The 18,050-nt window shown below is 52.5% G+C and overlaps 1 long non-coding RNA gene across 1 annotated transcript in view; it reads right to left on the bottom strand.

Moving 5' to 3' along the window:
• The window catches only part of LOC113409569, a 33,668-nt gene that overhangs the window by 4,649 nt on the left and 10,969 nt on the right, over positions 1-18,050 (bottom strand). Inside the window, exon 2 of the long non-coding RNA XR_003370554.1 lies at positions 13,321-13,426. This is a non-coding gene — a long non-coding RNA (uncharacterized LOC113409569). The remainder of the gene's footprint in view (positions 1-13,320; positions 13,427-18,050) is intronic.

Here is an 18,050-nt window from a genome sequence, read left to right as displayed (position 1 = left end):
TTGCCGTGGTCCCAAGGTTTCCATTAGCCTTTCAGTTTTGGAGCCCTAGGTTCAAGTCTTGCTTGGGACCCAAATGCAGCTAAGTTGGATGCTCTCAGTCTCACCCCTAGTGAACATCTGCCCACATCAGAGAGGTGTCTCCCCCCTCCACCTCCCCGTGGTGTCTCAGGAGGTGCACAGGACTGGGCAGCAGGAGATTCTGCAGCTCAGGACGGCAGGGCACTGGCAGAGCTGGGAGGAGCCCAGGTCTGGACTATCAGGTGTGCTGCAAGCCCGGAGTGAAATGCATCAGCAAAGCTGGGTCTGGGGCTCTGCCCGGGCTATGGCTGCCTGTAGCCAGCACTTTCAGTCTTTGCTTTCATGAGCTTGACATTCATTCCAAAGCAGCAGAAGTCTCAAGTGTTCGCAAGGCTGCTGGATATTCTCCCCGTTCAGTTGAACAAACCCCAGGATGAAGGTGAGCTCTCAGACCTCCCACAGCGAGCCGGCCAAATCCTTTGAGATCCACTCGTCACTAAGGGTGCACGTGGCTTCAGCAAAGAGCCAGCAATTGGCTGCAGGAGCTAGATATGAACTGGGGTTATGAGGCAGTTGGTCTGTAGTGCATCATTAGACCTAACACAGGGGTTGGCAACCTTTCAGAAGTGGTGTGCTGAGTCTTCATTTATTCACTCTAATTTAAGGTTTCGCGTGCCAGTCATACATTTAAACATTTTTAGAAGGTCTCTTTCTATAAGTCTATAATATATAACTAAACTATTGCTGTATGTAAAGTAAATAACGTTTTTAAAGTGTTTAAGAAGCTTCATTTAAAATTAAATTGAAATGCAGAGCCCCCCAGACCAGTGGCCAGGACCCGGGCAGTGTGAGTGCCACTGAAAATCAGCTCACGTGCCGCCTTCAGGTTGCTTACCCCTGACTTAACAGAATGGTCACACTGCGCAGGCGTCTGGGCTTGGAAATCTCTAGAGGTCCGAGGGCTGGCAGCTCCTTGGGGTGCTAAAAATTATCAGCAAAGCCTGAGAGAGAAGATGAGCCCCAGGAGGGCTCCCTGAACCAGGAAGAGGCCGGAGAGAGGAGCATTGAATTGCAGGGTGCAGCAGACTTGCTTCACCTCACTTCAGCCCCCCTCGAGAAGCCTTGCTTCAGCCGTTCAAAGCGAACCCAGCTGCTTAGGAGAGGCGGTGAGAAAAGAAGTTGAGGGAAGACAGGTTGGCCAGCTGGGGGTGGGGAAGAGCTGATGGATCAGGAAGCAGGCAGACGCAGGCCTGTCCTGTAAAAGTCTGCCCCAGTACAACTAAAAACCAAACATCACACGTGTGCAAAGCCCTGACGTAGATATGTAAGTGTGACTGAAACTAGTTTAAGTGCCTGTATTAGGAGCGTGCACCACTGTGGCTAGGCCGAGTTAAGTGGGGCAGGTTTCTAACGCAGACAAGGCCATAGCAAATCCTTGCTCTTTATATCTAGCAAGAAGGCAAACTCGAGACATATAGCGTGGGTCTAGCCCTGCTGTCATTGGAATCCCCCCTCTTCCAACACGGCCTTTCGCTAACAAGCATCCTGAGGGAGCAACACCTCCCTGCGTCCCCTTGAGTGGCTGCCTCACCCCCCGGCGGGAAGAGTCTGTTAGCAAAATCATAGTAACCATAGCAGGCTTTGGGCCTGGCTGCTGCCTCAGTTTCCCCTCGCATCCCTCCCTCCAGGCTCACAGTCCTTTATAAGGACTTCCCACATAGCAGGTCCCTCTCCCAGGCCTCTGCTTGAGAGATCTGGAGCGTTCTCACCCAGCCTCTTCCCAGCAGGCTCCAGCCCCAAATACCAGCTGTCTGAACTGATGTCCCAGGCCCTTTGCCCGGGAGTTAGGGAGAGACCCTTCCAGTCACATGCTTCTCCCTGTCACATGATCCCCAGCTGTCCTTCCCCTTACCTGTGGAGGTGGGCCAAGCCTGGCACAGGTGAGTCCCAGCCCTCACCCTCTTAAAGGGCCAGCTCACCCTGGGGCAGTAACATCCGAGACCCAGAGGCCCCCTGCCCTGAGTCCAGATATGCTTAATCTTTTTTTTTTTTTTTTAATCAAGGGAAAAGCACTGCTTTGCCAGTGGGGCGGGGAGGGAGGGTGAGAGCGAGACAAACCGATTTCAACCGTCCTGAAGCAGGAAGGCAGACACTGATATTTTTAATCTCTTTTTAATTAAGGCTAAAGCCCTGTCTTACGCAAGAGATGGATTTTGTTTTGCCTGAAAGCTCGTCTGAGGAAAAATGAGAGGGTGGGAAGGGAGCGGGCTATGTTTACTAGCTGTCATATTGTTTGCTGTTGGGCTTACGCGGAACCAGGGAGGGAGCGGTGTCTGGGCTTGGGGAAGGTGAGTCGTTAACGTTACAGCGCCTTCCACTCACTGCCTGTCCATTGGTGAGGGCCCCACAGCAAGTACCTGCTATTCCAGGCAGAAGGAGCGCACACTAAGGAAAGGCATCTAGGAGATATAAAGTGGGATGGCGTCAACCCAGTGACTCCAGCTACGGAGGTGGCATAGGACCCTTGCTGGATTGGTTTATGTGGCTAGGGTGTCCTTATGGAGAGAGGTGGCTAACAGCATGAAAAGGATCAGCTAACGTTTTCTGGGACCAGTGGCTCTCTCCGAGCTGGCCTCATGGGCCAGCAGAGGGGAGGATGGTCTAGTGGATAGGGCCTCGGAGATCTGAGTACAGTTCTTAGCACTGCCACTGACTAACCAGTTCCCCAGTTGTACAATGGGGATAGCACTTCCCTGCCTTGCAGGGGGGTGGGGTGGCTAAACCCCCTCAGTGCAGAGCCAGTTCTTCACCAGGTTCATTTGCTTATATATTATCCCCTCACAGCACCTACTCTGTGCCTGCCTGTGTCTTTAGAAGGTGAACCCTTATGGGCCGGGATCACCTCTTTTCCGAGTCTGTACAGCACCCAGCACCATGATGGGCTATAAATATTCACCACTACTAACAATAGTGAGACGTATGCTCAGATACCGCTGTGCTATATAAATAGACAGACAGTGAGTGAAATCCACAACAAAGGCTACATGCAGTAAGCCAGAGGAAACCTATGCAGAGGAGCTGGGGGCGGAGCATCTGCCCCACAAGAGAGGGTTAAATGGACCAGAAAATAAATCTTCAGGCAGGCGCACACTGAGGGGCTATTAACTCAGCAGCAGCGAAAGCAGCTCTTTTGCCGTCATAAATATTAAAGACATTTTTGGAAAACTTTTCTCCAAGGACCAAGGAAAGCTCTTAGATTAGCCGTGTCCAGAGAGAGAGGGACCTTTCCTGCTAAATAGCTGAAAACCCTGCAGTTACGCTCTGTATTTCAGGTAATTGATGAGCCGGTATTTACTGCTGCCCTTAGCTAAACACACAGGCTGCGCTCGTCAACGGAACAGTTGTGGTTACGGGTCTGGGATGGATTTGGCAACACAACTTTTAGAGCATTTTCCTAAATACTCACAGCACCCTCAGTAAGAAAAGCCACGCCTCGTGTTATTTTTATTCCAGTATCTATGAGGGGTTTTCTGGGCGGTCATGTATGTGTTTGGAGTGTGCTGGTGCACGTCGTCATGTATGTACAGCACTTGGCACCCTGGGCCGTGAGCCCTGCTTGTGGCCTGCCGCCCCACCAAAGAAGATCACATGTGTGCTGATATGTGTTTGCATGTTTGTGTACATGCTCATTCATTTGTGCCTGTTTGGGACTTCGTTCAAGTGTGTCTGCGCATGTGGTTTTGCACGTCATTGTGTGTGGGAGTTTGTCCTCATATTCAGGGGGATGGTGCCTGCTCAGAGGCATGTTCGCTTTTTTGGGTTTACTCCCTGCAAGGAGGAGCAGCTGCTGCTGCTGGTCACCAGATTGATGGGGATGGTTGAATTCTCAGCCCAGCGATGGCTCTTTCAAGGCCAAACCCTGGCAGTTACTAAATACTCCTTTCATCTACAATGGCATCACTGCACAGCACAGCTGCCCAGAGGATTCAGGGGGCCTGGGGCAAAGCAATTTCAGGGGCCCCTTCCATAAAAAAAAGTTGCAATACTATAGAATACTATATTCTCGTGGGGGCCCCTGCGGGGCCGAGGGCCTGGGGCAAATTGCCCCCCTCCCCCCCCCCCCCCCCCCCGCTGCACAGGTTAGCTAGGTCATGCCCATGTCTTTCTAGCAGCACAAAACGGTTCCCCTCACCCTACTCCTTGCAGTAAATGACCTAGCAGGGATAAAAAAAAGCAGGGTCGCCCAGAGGGGGGGAGCAAGGGGGGCAATTTGCAACTTTTTTTATGGAAGGGGCCCCCGAAATTGCTTTGCCCCAGGCCCCCTGAATCCTCTGGGCGGCCCTGAAAAGAAGAGTTCAAACCCAAGCCTTTCCACAACACGCACCAAACACCTCACTTCCTGAGTCACAATAAACACAGCAAAGCAGGACTCACACAGGAAGACCATACAGCCCCCTGGTATCCGTGGGAAGAGCTGCTAAGGTCTCTCTACCCACATCATGGCATTTTCTGTTACTCAGGGTTTATCTCAAAAGTGAGATACTGGAGCGTGGTGGGTGAAGGTAACCGCAGATAGCACAGTTATCAGGAGAGAGAAATCTTTGCTGCCTCAGCGGATTGCCTATAGGTGTGTGAGTGAGAACATGGGCGGTTTTGTCTCCGACCTGGGCGCCTGCAGACACAGTTGTAATCGTGGAAGCTGGGAGAATTGCCAAAAGCAGTAAGGCCCAATTCTGCTCCCGCTGAAGTCAACAGGCATTTTGGCACCAACATCAGAACCTGCCCCCCACTAGCAAGGCGGCGCAGAGCACTTGTACGAGGAGCTGGAGAAGCGACCCCCAGCGGGACGGGCGAAAGATATCAGTGTGACTGTCTGGGAAAACAACTAACCGTGCGATCTGTTAGTCTCCCAGGGAGATGGCGGAAGTCCCACCAGTGGAGACATTTCCGTGTAGACCAGACAATGCACTAGAAGATACTCACTCGGGCCAGGGCTGAACTGGAGGAGGTGGGCTAGATGTTCCAATGGGTCTTCAGTGTCTATGAGACTGAACGTGGGGAAAGCTTCTCCCAGGGTTTGCAAAAGGGAGGTGGAAATTCCGCCGGGAGCGGCTGCCGATGGGAATCAAGGAGTGAGTGCGTGCTCTGGATCCATCGCGCTTTCACCCAGGCTTTTCAGACGAGAAAGGCCTGAAGCAGCAGCTGTCCCTCTTTCATTACTCGCCCTCCTTCCCCCTTGAGCTGAGAGAAGCTGCGTTAAAGGCGGATCTTGCTGAGCATCAGTCTCTGAGGTGCTGACCTGCAGCTCAAGCTATTTGCTGCTCGGGCTGTGGCATTGGGTTGACTGGCTCTGGGCACACACTTCCTGTCCCTGCCCCTGCCCCAGAGCTGCAAAACACCCAGGAAACACAAATGGCCACAGCCAGTGTCTGAGAGGGCTGCACAGCAGACAGATGGATGCCACTGCGGGATCAGACTAGAGATGGAAGATCTATTGGGCACCATGCCCAGCCCTGTCCAGGGAGGGTCGGTCCTGCCAGTACAGAACATTCTCCAGTGCTATGTCCAGTCCCACTTTAAACTACTCGAAGCAATGGGGTTTCCACCCCTCCCTGGCTGAGACTGTCCCATGGCCTTTTCGAGCTCAGCTAGTTGCCCGTGTTCTTCTGGCTTCCCCCTAAATTGGTTTCATCCCATAGCTTCTCTGTGGGACCCCAATCCTGTGAACTGCTGAGCATCCTCAACTCCTAGGGAAGCCAGTGGGTGGTTAGGAGCCCAGCCCCTTGCAAGATTGGAACTAATACCCTTGGGGATCACTCTAAACAACTCCTGGGTTCATTCACCCCTGATGGCATTATTTCTAGAGTAACAACCTCCCTGAGCCCCACCCCACCACCTCTCTGCCCAAGATCCCCCTGCAACTTGAAGGACCAGGTTCCGATTCTAGTTACACCCATGTAAACTCAGAGCGAAGTTACCCTGGATTGACAGTGGTGTCCAGGAGACCCGAATCTGGTGCCCAGCACCAAACCCTGAGCCAATGGCTTTTGAGATTCAAATGCCCCTACCCGCTGCGCTGCCTTGGCAAGTGCACTGGGTTCTTCTAGCCCAGCCGCTCACACGCTAGCCTGAAGCAGCAGCCACAGGAAGCTTCCCTTTCAGTGACGTGAGCTGGTTTCACTTCTGCTTTTCCCAGGCTGATCTGAAAGGAACCCATGCAAAGCGGGACCTGTGCACCAAGCACATCCACCCTTTCAATAGCTGTCTGCCCAGCTGTAAAAGGGCAGCCAGGGGCTAGCCATCACACCCAGGCCGGCTGCAGGGCCCACTGGCAAGGATGTTGCGCAGGACCTGGCTGCGTGGATGTACCAGGGTACTCTCCGGACCGTCGATGCTCCTTCTCGGGTCACATGATGCCCACACTAAGTCCCCAGCCTGAGCCTTTGGGTTTAGTGGATGTGCCCCGATGGATATAAAAAATGAGGCTCCAGCCGTGTCGCGGGCTGTGTGGGGGATGCCCAGCTATGAGCTGTCGGAGGGGCTTTAATGCACAGCTTAGTGTGCTACCAGTAGCACAGGGGGACTGTATTTAAAGGACCCCTTATGCTGCTCCCTATACTTGCACATTGGATGCCAGAGGAAAACCAAGACACTTTTCCAAGGATGACCTAGGGCTAAAAGGACTCTGGCCCAGAGCTTCGAAACCTTGCGGGGCTCACATTACAGAATGGGAGAGGCGAGCAGCGGGGCACTGGGGCTCACAGAGTCGGCTGTGAGGGAAGGCTGCCATTGGGACTCCAGTACAGTCCGGCGGGCACCAGAAGTAGCTACCATCTGCTGGCTCTTTGGCTTTCGTGGACTCGGGCCAGGCGCTTATGGAGCAAGCGTTCACCCTGAAAAAGCCATGGGCACAACAGACTATTTCACTGGGTGTCTCAGTAGAAAGAACAAGAACTGGGGGAGCCAGAGAGCTCCTGTCCCACTCCCTGGATCTCATCCCCTCAGGGCAGGGTGGTGGTATGTTGCATGGAGGAGCTTCATAGGTCGCTGTTCTCATCATAGGCCTGATCTGAAGCCTTCTGAAGTCCTTGAGAGTCTTTCCATGGGCTTTGGATCAGGGCCTCTGTGAAGGAGAGGAGGGCGTCTGCCTCCGGGGTCGCCATGGCAGCACCTTCCAGCCGAGCCCAAACCAAAAGCCACCCAAGGTGAAAGCTAAACTAGAAGCGCAAAGGGGGAACTGTGCTCATCAGAGACCACCATGTGCCCATTTAAACCAGAGGAACCGTCTGAGTTGAGAGCCAGCTCTTGGGAGACCTGGGTTCAGGTCCCGGCTGTGCCACATACTTCCTGCATGACCTTGGGCAAATCACAGAGCCTCTCTGTGCCTCGGTTCCCCAGCTGTAAAGATTGCGAGGTGCTCAGATACTGGGATCTTTCATGGCCCCCCCCATCACTGATCAATCCGAACATATCCTAGGCTTGGGGGCAGTTGGAGCTGGGTATCTGGTTTGGCCCATCCCTGGGACCCAACTGCGAAGATCCACTCCAGACCTGGATCCCACCTTCCCAGGGACTCTGAGCTACCGTGGTGGTGGGTGAGCCGCTGCTGTGTGTGGGAGGGTCTCCGCAGGGTTCTCATCTCATGAGCAAACATTAGAGGGTTTCCCACCAGCAAAGCGGACGTGCCTCTGGCCCGGGGCCTGCCGCTTTGCGTTGGACAGCGCTGAGGTGGAACAGGCTCCGTAGCCCATTCCGTTTAAAGCAGCTCGTCTCATTACGATGATCGACTGGCGGGCTGCTCGGGATCAATCGCTGACAGGCCAGGGCTGGGGGGAAGCCACACACAGGCCGCCACTTCGCAAACGTAGCTCCAGCAACTGCCAGCGCTTGAGCAGGGACCAGTCCGCAAAGGGGGGAAACTTCTCCCTTCCGTCCGCCCAGTGTTATTTACTGAGGGCCTGATCCTGAGCAGCACTGAACGTCGCCTCCAGTTAAAGCCAGTGGGAGCGTGTGTGCTGCCGGAGCCAGCCCAGGAGCCTCACGTATCACCTGCTTTCTCTGACCCTCAAATCCCGGCCTCTCCTCTGCCCCCCCACAATGGGGCCAGGGGTAGATTGAAACTAAACATACCCCCCCCCCCCAGCAAAACTTACCCCTCAAAGATTCATTCCCAGTGCACCCTAGGTTTAGGACCCTACCAAATTCAGGGTCCATTTTGGTCAATTTCATGGCCAGGGGGATTTTAAAAATTAGTCAGTTTCACATTTCCAGCTGTTTACATCTGAAATTTCAGGGTGTTGTAACTGGGGGGGGGGATCCGACCCAAAATGCGGTTGTGGGGGAGAGGGTCGCCAGGGTATTGTAGGGGGGTCGTGGGATTGCCACCCTTACTTCCGCCCTGCTGCTGGCAGGAGCGCTGCCTTCAGAGCTGGGAAGGCTGCACGCCGGCACCCAGCTCTAAAGCCAGCAGCACAGAAGAGAGGGTCGCAGGGTCTGGGGGGAGGGTTACCATATGTCTGGTTTTCCTGGCTGTCTCCCGCACAAGTGGGGGGCTGACAGCTGGAGCCGCGGCCTCTCTACGTGGGGAGGTGACAGTTGGAACCGCTGAGCTTCCTGCAGCCAGGGGAGATCCCGGCGGTGGGGTCTGATCTGCCCGGGGAGCAACTCCTGCAGGGGAAGAGGAGGTCTCGTCCCTCTCCCTCCCCAGCCAGGACTAGCAGCTAGAGCCTTGCACAGGGTAGGAGCCGCTGGCTGTGTGCCAGATTTCACAGGGAAGATCAGTTTTCACAGTCCAGGACACGTTTTTCACAGCTGTGAATTTGGTAGGGCCCTACCTATGTTCCTTGATCTTCGTCCATCAGCCCCAACATGGATTCCTTCTCCCTGATCCCCCCCGGGGGTCTCCATCTTCCCCACCCAGCCTCCTCTGAAAGAAGCTTGGTCTGTCACTAGCTCACTATTGTGCTGGGCACCCTCTGCCCGCCTGTATCCGCAGCACCCTGCAGGGCGATGGTGATGTCTCTCTTTCATTTAGGGACCCTTCTCTACTCCCGTCTTTATCTTGCCAAAATCTAAGAATGGTCCCAAGGCACAAGGTGGGATCCAGCTCCCACCGCTCCAAGTGGAGAGGACAGCCTGGAGCAGAAGCTTTGCTTGGAGGTGGGGTGGCAGCATGTGTAGACATACTCAAGCTGGCTTTGATCTAGCTAACTGAAGAACCTGTAACAATGAAGATACCAGCACGGACTTCAGGTCCTATTACCCAGGGTCCCATGGCTTGTACAGGCCATGCTGAAGCCCGCACTGCTGCGGCTTCACTGCTGTTGTATCTGAGTAGCTGGATTAACGCTAGCGTGGGTGTGTCTACACATGCTGCAGTCATGCCTCTGGACTGCAGTGTAGATGTCCCCTTAGCGAGAGGCCAGTTGCATAGCCCGGTTCTGGATCTCAGTTCAGATTCAAAATCCTCATGGAGTTTCTGGGCTAGAATTAGATTGAGACGTGACTGTACTTTAAATCTTCCCTCCTACTGGGCTTACAGCCAGAGAGGCAGGCCCCAAACATCCCCGAAGAATGGGGAAGTCTGACTCCAGATCCAAGCTGTGGGACCCGGGGGTCCAGCTTTATAACCGGCCTGATCTAGAAAACCATATGGGAACCCCTCAAACTCTGGGAAGGTTTAGATCCGGCTCTGACTCCGCATCTGGGCTTTGTGGCTCAGCACCATTTGTACGTTAAACATTCGCTGGATTGAGGACTAGCTGTTCTGGGGGCAGAGGACATGCTGGGTTACGTTGCATGGGGGCAGGTATGAGGCTGGCTGCAGGGAGCTGGATCACATGGTACGGCTGTGCTGTTCCCCGGCAGCTTGACAAAACACCTTGTTTACCTGCATTGGCTCCAAAGCCAGGATAAATCACCCGTATGTTCAGTGTGGCATGGGGCAGCTTTTCCCCGCTTCTTCCTGGGAGATAGTTTTCAAGCCACATTCCCCAGAGCTTCTGCCCGAGGGAACTGGCACACACCAGCTGTGCACGGAGCCCTCCTGGGACCGTGAGGCAGCAGCTTTCCAGGGCTCAGCCCTCGGGCTCTGCATTAGCGCTGACAGCATTCCCTGGCACTGGGCTAGTCCCTTGGCCAAGCAGCCGTAAAAGCTAATGGGTGATGCAATATTCAGCACTCGCCCACTGAGACAGCGGAGTGCATTAGAGCGCTCGCTGCTGCTTTGCAAACAAGCTTCCCCAGAGCAGCCCCCATGCAGCTGTTCATTCAGAGATAGTGGGGAGAGAGGCCTCCCCAACTCAGGTCCCGCGTCTTGGTGACCATCTCTGACCCAAGAAGGGCTGGACGGGTGCTCCATCTGAGCCCATGAGCACTGCTCCAACCGCTGGCCAGAAGGGGTCGCTGTTGAGAGCCGTTCACTGCCAAGGGTTGCCAGCACAGTCCCCCTGAGAGGTACGCGTCTCCCACCCCTAGCAGCTGAGCTCCCTGCCTCTCTGGGGCTCCCGAGAGATGCTTCCTCCCGCTGGCCTGGGGTTCAATGCTGCTGTGGCCGTCTCTGAGGAGCTGTCTGAACAAACCCTCATCCCCCCGTTCCATGTGGGAACTGGGAGCCGGCGAGAGGAGCCCCCGGCAGACTCGGCCACCTGGTGGACAAAGTGTGGGCGTCGGCTCCCCTCCCCTCGGTTTTGTCACAAAGCTCATCAGTCGAGGGGCGCAGCTGGGGGGTGCCACAGGCCCTGGGTTCAAACTCTGGACGAGGCGCATTGCCCCTTCACAAAGAGCCCCCGTTTGTACAGATGCCCAGCTGGAGCAGGGGCTGCACGGGGGGTCCGAGGAGGATCAGCAGCAAATCGACCAGGTGGGCAGATGCCCTGGCAGTGAGATCACTGAACAATGTTCCAGGGGAAGGGGTGGAAGCCCCATCCATGAATCACTTGGCAACATTAGGTTTCAGAGTAGCAGCCGTGTTAGTCTGTATCTGCAAAAAGAACAGGAGTACTTGTGGCACCTTAGAGACTAACAAATTGCCTTTCCTGTAGGGAACAGTCCCACCCCAGCTGCAGTGTGGAGCTGGCCGGGGCTGATCTCACTGGCCCTTTCCATCCCCCAGGGAGCAGTGAGTCACCACCTTTCCTTGGAAGCCATGGGGAGGGGCCGGCTGCAGCCACCGGCTGAGCTCCTCCTCCTGGGTGGGTTTGTCTGCAAAAGCAGAAGGGTGTGTGCATCAGCCTTGCCAGAGATATATCCCACCACAGCCGCGGGAGCTCCACATCCCCTTCCTCATTAAACCCACAGTCCTGTTGGCTGGCAAAGGGGGGCTCCGAGCCAGTCTGTGCATCAGTCCCTGGCCTCTCAGCCTGGCTGCCAGTTCCCCGGGACATGCGACAAGCACTGCGGGCTCTTGCCAGCTGTGGTTTTAGCAAGTCATATACATAAATCACTAACGGCCTCCAGCTTTCCTTCAGCCTCCAACGCCCCCGGGTTATTGCAGCCATAAAGCTCACTGTTGTGCCAGCTATACGAACACCAGGCATCTGCTGCTGGAGCGAGGGCCCATGCCTCTGCCCATAGTCACAGCTGGCCAATTCCTGCATCACCAACCCGGAGTGGCCAAAAAACCACGAGGCAGCCCTCCCCCTCCGCCCCCCGAAATCACGAGATTATTTTAAAATCTCATCATTTTTAAGCCAATCTGATGGGGGGTTGGGGGGAGGGGAACTGGGCTTTGAACATCCCCAGGTCACATTTTCAAGCCAGGAAGGTGAAAATTGTTATTTATTATTTGTGTTGCGGTACCTCCAAGGAGCCCTAGTAATGGCCCGGGTGCCCATTGTGCCAGGCGCTGCATAAATACAGACAAAAGGACACTCCCTTGCCCCCAGAGAGCTCAAACTTACTATTTTTTCTAAATTGAAAGTTGAGACCCTTCCCTAATCACAGGACTCTTAGCAAAAACACCAAATAGCACGAGACTCATGATCAAACCCCAAGAGCTGGCAGCATTGCCCTCCTACACTATTCAGGTCTGGTATCTTTCCCTCCCAGGCAGTCTTGCCTGTGTGGGACGTACCACTGCCCGGGTGGCCTGAACACAGGGCTGGGTGCTAGGAAGTTCTGGGTTCTAATCCCCACGTGGCCACCGACTCCCCATGCACGTAGTGAAAGTCTCTGCCTCAGCTTCCCCTGCCTCTAAAAGGAGAGCAACACTCACCCACTTCACAGGGTGCCCTCCCTCACACTGGGAAAATGCTGAGTACAATAAACATTGCTCACCACAGAAAGAGGCAGACACAGCTCTGGAGGGAAGTGGCTCCGTGGGCAGCTCTGGGTGAACCCCATTGCTGCTCAGTTTGCAGCCAGGAGTGGCCTGGCTCTCTGTGAAGGAGGCAGGCTTGGGGCTATTGAGCTAGGATACAATTTTGCTGGGCAGGAAACTGAGGCATGGGGCAACTACACATCAGATCCACACAGAGATTCTTTGCGTGGGATGGTTGTAACTGACCCTGAATTATGGAGACCATGTTTGCCAGCATATAGCTGTACCCAGCATTCAATCTTCTTGGGGGAAGGAGACTAGCAGTGTTTTCTTGTTCTTCATAAGGACTGTTATCTCTACAGAACTGCCCTGCCCCCTTTGGACGATGACATGAGCTGATTGTTATTATTGATGTTTCAGTAGCACCTGGAAGCTCCGGCTGAGATTGGCGTCTCATTGTGCTAGGTGCTGTACTAGAACTTAGTAAGAGACAGGCTCTGCCTCGAAGAACTCACAATCTAAATAGGCTAGAGTAGGAGCATTATTCCGATTTTACAGATGGGAAACTGAGGCCCGGGTTGACTTGGCTGAGTCGGTAGCAGAGCTGGAAAGAACCCACATCTCCTGCCTCTCAGTTCAGTGCCTTAAGCACAAGACCGCGCCTCCTCTCTGAAGGGAGAGATGGAAAAGAGGGAGGATCGGCTCCTGTGTCATGGGAGTTCTGCCCTGGAGAAGAGGCAACGCTGTGGAACCTGAGAGGGGCAATAGATGCTCAGCATGGCTACAAATTTTACCAACAGCCCTATCCAGCTTAAAGGGGTTGTCCCCAGAACATTCCTAGTTGTGGATTCTGAGCCCTAGTGGCTCCCAGGTAAATTATACCCTGCTAAATATTTTGAGGTTGCTGGAGATTTTTCTAGCCCAGTGGAAAAAACCCTTGAGGAACCAGGAACGTTACATTGCACTCTGACTCTGCCCAACACAGCAAGTGGTGAGCGTGCTGTAGGCCACACAGACATGCAAGGGCTGAAGTGCATTCTTACCTTTCAGGCAGGATAACTTAAGTCCCATGTTTTCATCCTTTTAGCGTGGAGTGGCTCATAAATTAAACGCACAGCGCTCCGGATCTGCTCCTCTGCTTCACGACTGCTGCAAAGAGACGAACATTTCAGAAAGCGCCCAGACAGGAAGCAGCACTGGTAGGTTTCTCTTGTTTTGCATTTGAAAGGTTCTCTAAGGTGGCTCTGTCTAGCTGTGTGTATATATACACACATATACAGTGTCGAACTGGGAAACAACAGGAAACAGTGGTATTCATGACAGAAAAACCACTAACTGACGTCATGGCACCTGATGACTCAATTTTTGTTGTTTAGTTTAAAGAAGAACATTTAAACTTGGGGAAACTTTCAAACATAGGCTATTTGAGTGTGAATCAATTTGCACATATGCTTTTGTATCACCAGTGAATCATGGTTAGTGAGAACTTCGCCACTCCCCTCTTCCTGTTATGTGATCCAGCAGAGTCCAGCACTGTATTACGGGGTCACAATTGCTTCCAGAGAAACAGATGATGAGACCATAATCAGAGGAATCTGACACGCAGGAAATAAAGACGGGCCCACAGCTACAAAGTTTGGGTCTGGGGTTTTAGTTCAGACTCTTCTCCAAGAGGAAGACTTTGCACCCACGGAGTTCACAGTCTAAAGAACCACATTCTGCCCTAGGTTATGGGTGCATACCTCCCACTGACTGATTGCAACACAAGCCTCTCATTTGGAGCTTAACTGGGCAGACCCTTGTGCCCAAAGAATCAGAGAAATTTAGGACTGGAAGGGACCTAAAGAAGTCACCAAGTCTTGCCCTCTGTTCTGAGGCGGGACCAAGTAAACCTAGACCATTCCTGACAGGAGTTTGTCTAACCTGTTCTTTAAAACTTCCAGTGACGGGGATTCCACACCCTCCCTTGGAAGCCTGTTCCAGTGCTTAACTACTCATAGTTAAGTTAGAGTTAGGTTTTTCCTGATATCTCACCTAAATCTCCCGTGCTGCAAATTAATCCAATTACTTCTTGTCCTACACTCAGTGAACATGGAGAACAATTGATCACCACCCTCTTTATAAAACCTTTTACATATTTTAAGACTGTTATCAGATCTCCTCCCCGCCTTCTCTTCTCTAGACTAAACATACACCGGTCTTTCAACCTTTCCCCATAGCTCATGTTTTCTAAATCTCTTATTCTTGTCACTCTCCTCTGGACTCTCTCCAATTTGTCCACCTCTTTCATAAAGTGCAGTGCCCAAAACTGGACACAGGACTCCAGCTGAGGCCTCCCCAATGCTGAGTAGAGCTGAACAATTATCTCTGGGGTCTTACATACGACACTCCTGTTCGTACACCCCAGAATGACAGGAAGCCCCATTAATTTCAATGGGGCTCTACATAGAGTGCATGGATCCGCTTGCCCAGTGCTCAGTGCAGGATTGGGGCCATAGACAGGTGCAATGCAAAGAATTAAGGTGTGAGTGTGGGAGCGGGTAGTACTGGGAGGCAGGGGGACCAGCACGGGCAGCATGAGCAAAGCATGATTTTTAAGGGGGGAGGTAAAGGAAGTGGCTTGGAGGCGTCACTTGTGGCCAATGAGGTGGAGGTAGTTTAGAGCATAGGGGGTAGCATGGAAGAGGTATATAGCATAGGGTGGGAGAAGGAGAGAGACTGCAGTTGGAAGAATAGCTCCTGGACTGATTCTGATTTCAGCTGCACCAGGTTTACACCAGCTCAAGTTCACTGACTTCAGCCGAGCTACTCCTGATTTACAGGATCAGAATCAGGCGGCTTTGGTGTCTGGCAGCAGAAGAGGTTGGGCTGGGAGGAAAATGCTTGCCAAAAAACAGATATCTTCACTAGCAGCACAGGGAACTCTGGACACACTGCTCATTTCTCTGTGCATAAACATTCCCTGTTCCAGCTGTACTCCTGTGGGAACTCCCTCTTGCTACCACCTAGTCTAATATCCACTCCATCCCCCACCGTGGGATGACATCCAGTCTTTGCAGTGCATTGACTCAGTGACCTAGCAGTAACTTTCCATCTCTGTTGGCTATGATCATATATATCAAAGGAGCTTGATTCTGATCTCAGGAAATCAGGAGTAGCTCTGCTGAAATCCTTGTCAGTAGCCGTGTTAACTGTACATTCAGCTAACACAGAGTTGCATTTAATCATTAACTTCTGCTCAGCACCTCAGGGCTGCCATTCGGTAACAACAGGTAGTAAAATATTAATTTCACTTTACATGCAGCCCGATTATCTGGCCTTAGAAGTGGCGGCTGTGTGCCCTGCCTCAGAGAATCCAAGTGGCACTCTGGCTAGCCCATGGCACAGCTTGGAATGCACCTGTAGAGTGTACCTTGCGCAAGGCAATGCTAATGGAACACATGGAAAAGCTGGTATGATGGACGGCTCTCGTGTTCCACGCTGAGACACCATTGATTTCCCTTCTTTAATACTTTACCAAAACCCACGTGCTTCACTGCTCAGACAAGCACGAAACAAAACGATACCCGCAAACCTGCTTTGCTATCGCTGCTAATGGCACAGCTACGGTGCTGCACCCGTGCTGCTGTAGCACCATAGTGTAGACGCTTCCTACATCGACGGTTCCATCCATCAATGTAGTTCATCCACCTCTCCGAGCGGCGGTATCCAAGTCCGTGGAAGAATTCCTAGCTGTGTCTTCACTGAGGGTTCGATCGACCTAACTACAATGCTCAGGGCAAAACATTTTCACAGCCCCGAGGGATGTAGCTAGGTGGTTACACTTAATTTAAGTGTAGACCAGGCCTTAGTGAAGTGCGAGGCCTACGTTCAACGTGAGGGCATTTCTCCGATGGTAACTTTTGAATGCCGCATCCGATCAATTTCAAAATGTCCAGGAATGTTCCAGGCACCAGTGGGCAGAATTCTATTGATTTTGGGGAAAATCATAAAGCCAGAAGTGGGGAGCAGGGGACGCACCGAGCCCTATGGCATCTGGTTAGCACACCCATCAGCTGGAATTGTCTATAGATCAAAGACCTCTTTGATGGGAGTTATTAACACCCTCCAGTGTGGCAACATCCCCATCTAGGCTCTGCCCATCCTCCCAATGGCACTTGAAATGGGGACCCCTGGACATCTCTGAGACAGACAGAAAAGAAACAACTTAAATTACAAAGTGTGTGCGTCGGGCAGGGCACACATGGGGGGATTCAAGCTTGGCCAACAGAAGCAATGAAGTGTGTGACCCTCTCGACATAGGTAGGTTAAAACAGGAGCAGGGGGAATGGGAGACACACGGAGCCCCTGCCATGTGGTGGAGTGAGGACTGGGTGGTGGGGGAAACACAGAGCCCTTGGCAGTGGGGAAAAGGGGCACCCAGAGTGCCAGGAATGAGGAAGGCAGTAGGAGGGTTGCAGGGAGTTCCTGAAACACAGGAGGATGTGAGAGCGAGAAAGCTGCTGGGGGGGGGGGGGGGTTAAAGAAGACAAGAAGCCCTTGGTGTGTGCAATGCGTTCAGCCAACAGAAACTACGAAATGTGTGACCCTTCAGTAACATCTTGCTAAACAAGGCTGGATTTTTTTTCTTGCCAGGAGACGGATGTTCTTGCTAAGATATGGCACTGGCCCCTTCTAAACAGCTTGTCTGTGTATTTATCGACATTATGTGATGGGATGATGCATTAACAGTACAAGTCTCATGTTTTTCTATAATGCCTTTCATCACAAGAGCTGTCAAAGCACTTAAACAGAAATTGTTCAACACTGAAATGCAGCCAGCTCTGGGGGGAATATGGCAGCTGTTTCCCAATGTAAAGTAGCACCACACAACGAATTAGGACAGAAGGTGGCAAGAAATGCTAGGAAGTGTACCGCTTTATGCCAACACAAGGCTGAAATACACTCCATTTTGTATTTGCGAGGCGTATTCCCAACTGCATATTATTGAAATATTTATTTGCTGCTCTCTTTGATTTTGTCTACACTCAAAAAGTTTTGCTGGCATAGCTACACCTGCAAACCCTCCCAGTGGAGACGCAGTTTATACAGGCATAAAAGTGCGTCTGTTGGCACCGCTCATACCTGTTCCCCAAGGGACATAAGCTATGCTGGGAAAAGCCCCCATATGCTGGTATAAGTGTGTCTACACTAAAGCTTGTACTGGCATAGCTATATCAATAAAAAACAATCACACTCATAACTAAAACAGCTGTGTCGGTGTCAGTTTTAAGTGGAGACCAAGTCTTAGGGATCATAGGATAAGATTGGAAGTGACAGGGCAAAAGCCTCAGCTGTTGTAAACGGAAGTAACCTCAGTAGCGTTATTCCCATTTACACCATCTTGTCTTCCATCTCCCTCCAGCTGCTGGGACAGACTGTGCATCGCTTGTTCCCTCTAACCTTTCAAAGCCAGAGATCCCGCCAACCCAAGCCTCATGTTGTCCTAGTCTTGTTAGGATTCACGTCACTGATAAACCAGTTTGTGGCTTGCTAATTGGGAGAGAGCTGTCTGGCAACAAGACCTGTGCTAGACTGGAGGCTGGATACGGCGAGATTGGAAAGTACTGAGTCAGTTGTGATTCTGCCCTGGCACGTCCAGTGAAACATTTCTTCCCTCAGTAGAGGAAGCGTGCAGTTCGTTTTGGGTTACCCAAATGCCAGATACTTACAGTGCGTATGTGTGTCACCGGATTTCTGCTCCTCTGCAACAGAGACACCCCCATCCAGCACT

Source organism: Terrapene carolina, unplaced genomic scaffold (genome assembly GCF_002925995.2).
Source record: "Terrapene carolina triunguis isolate 2854851 unplaced genomic scaffold, T_m_triunguis-2.0 Scaffold33891, whole genome shotgun sequence".
Lineage (NCBI taxonomy): Eukaryota > Metazoa > Chordata > Testudines > Emydidae > Terrapene > Terrapene triunguis.
The sequence above is the reverse complement of the archived record's forward strand: the minus strand, read 5'-3'. Positions and strand labels throughout refer to the sequence as shown.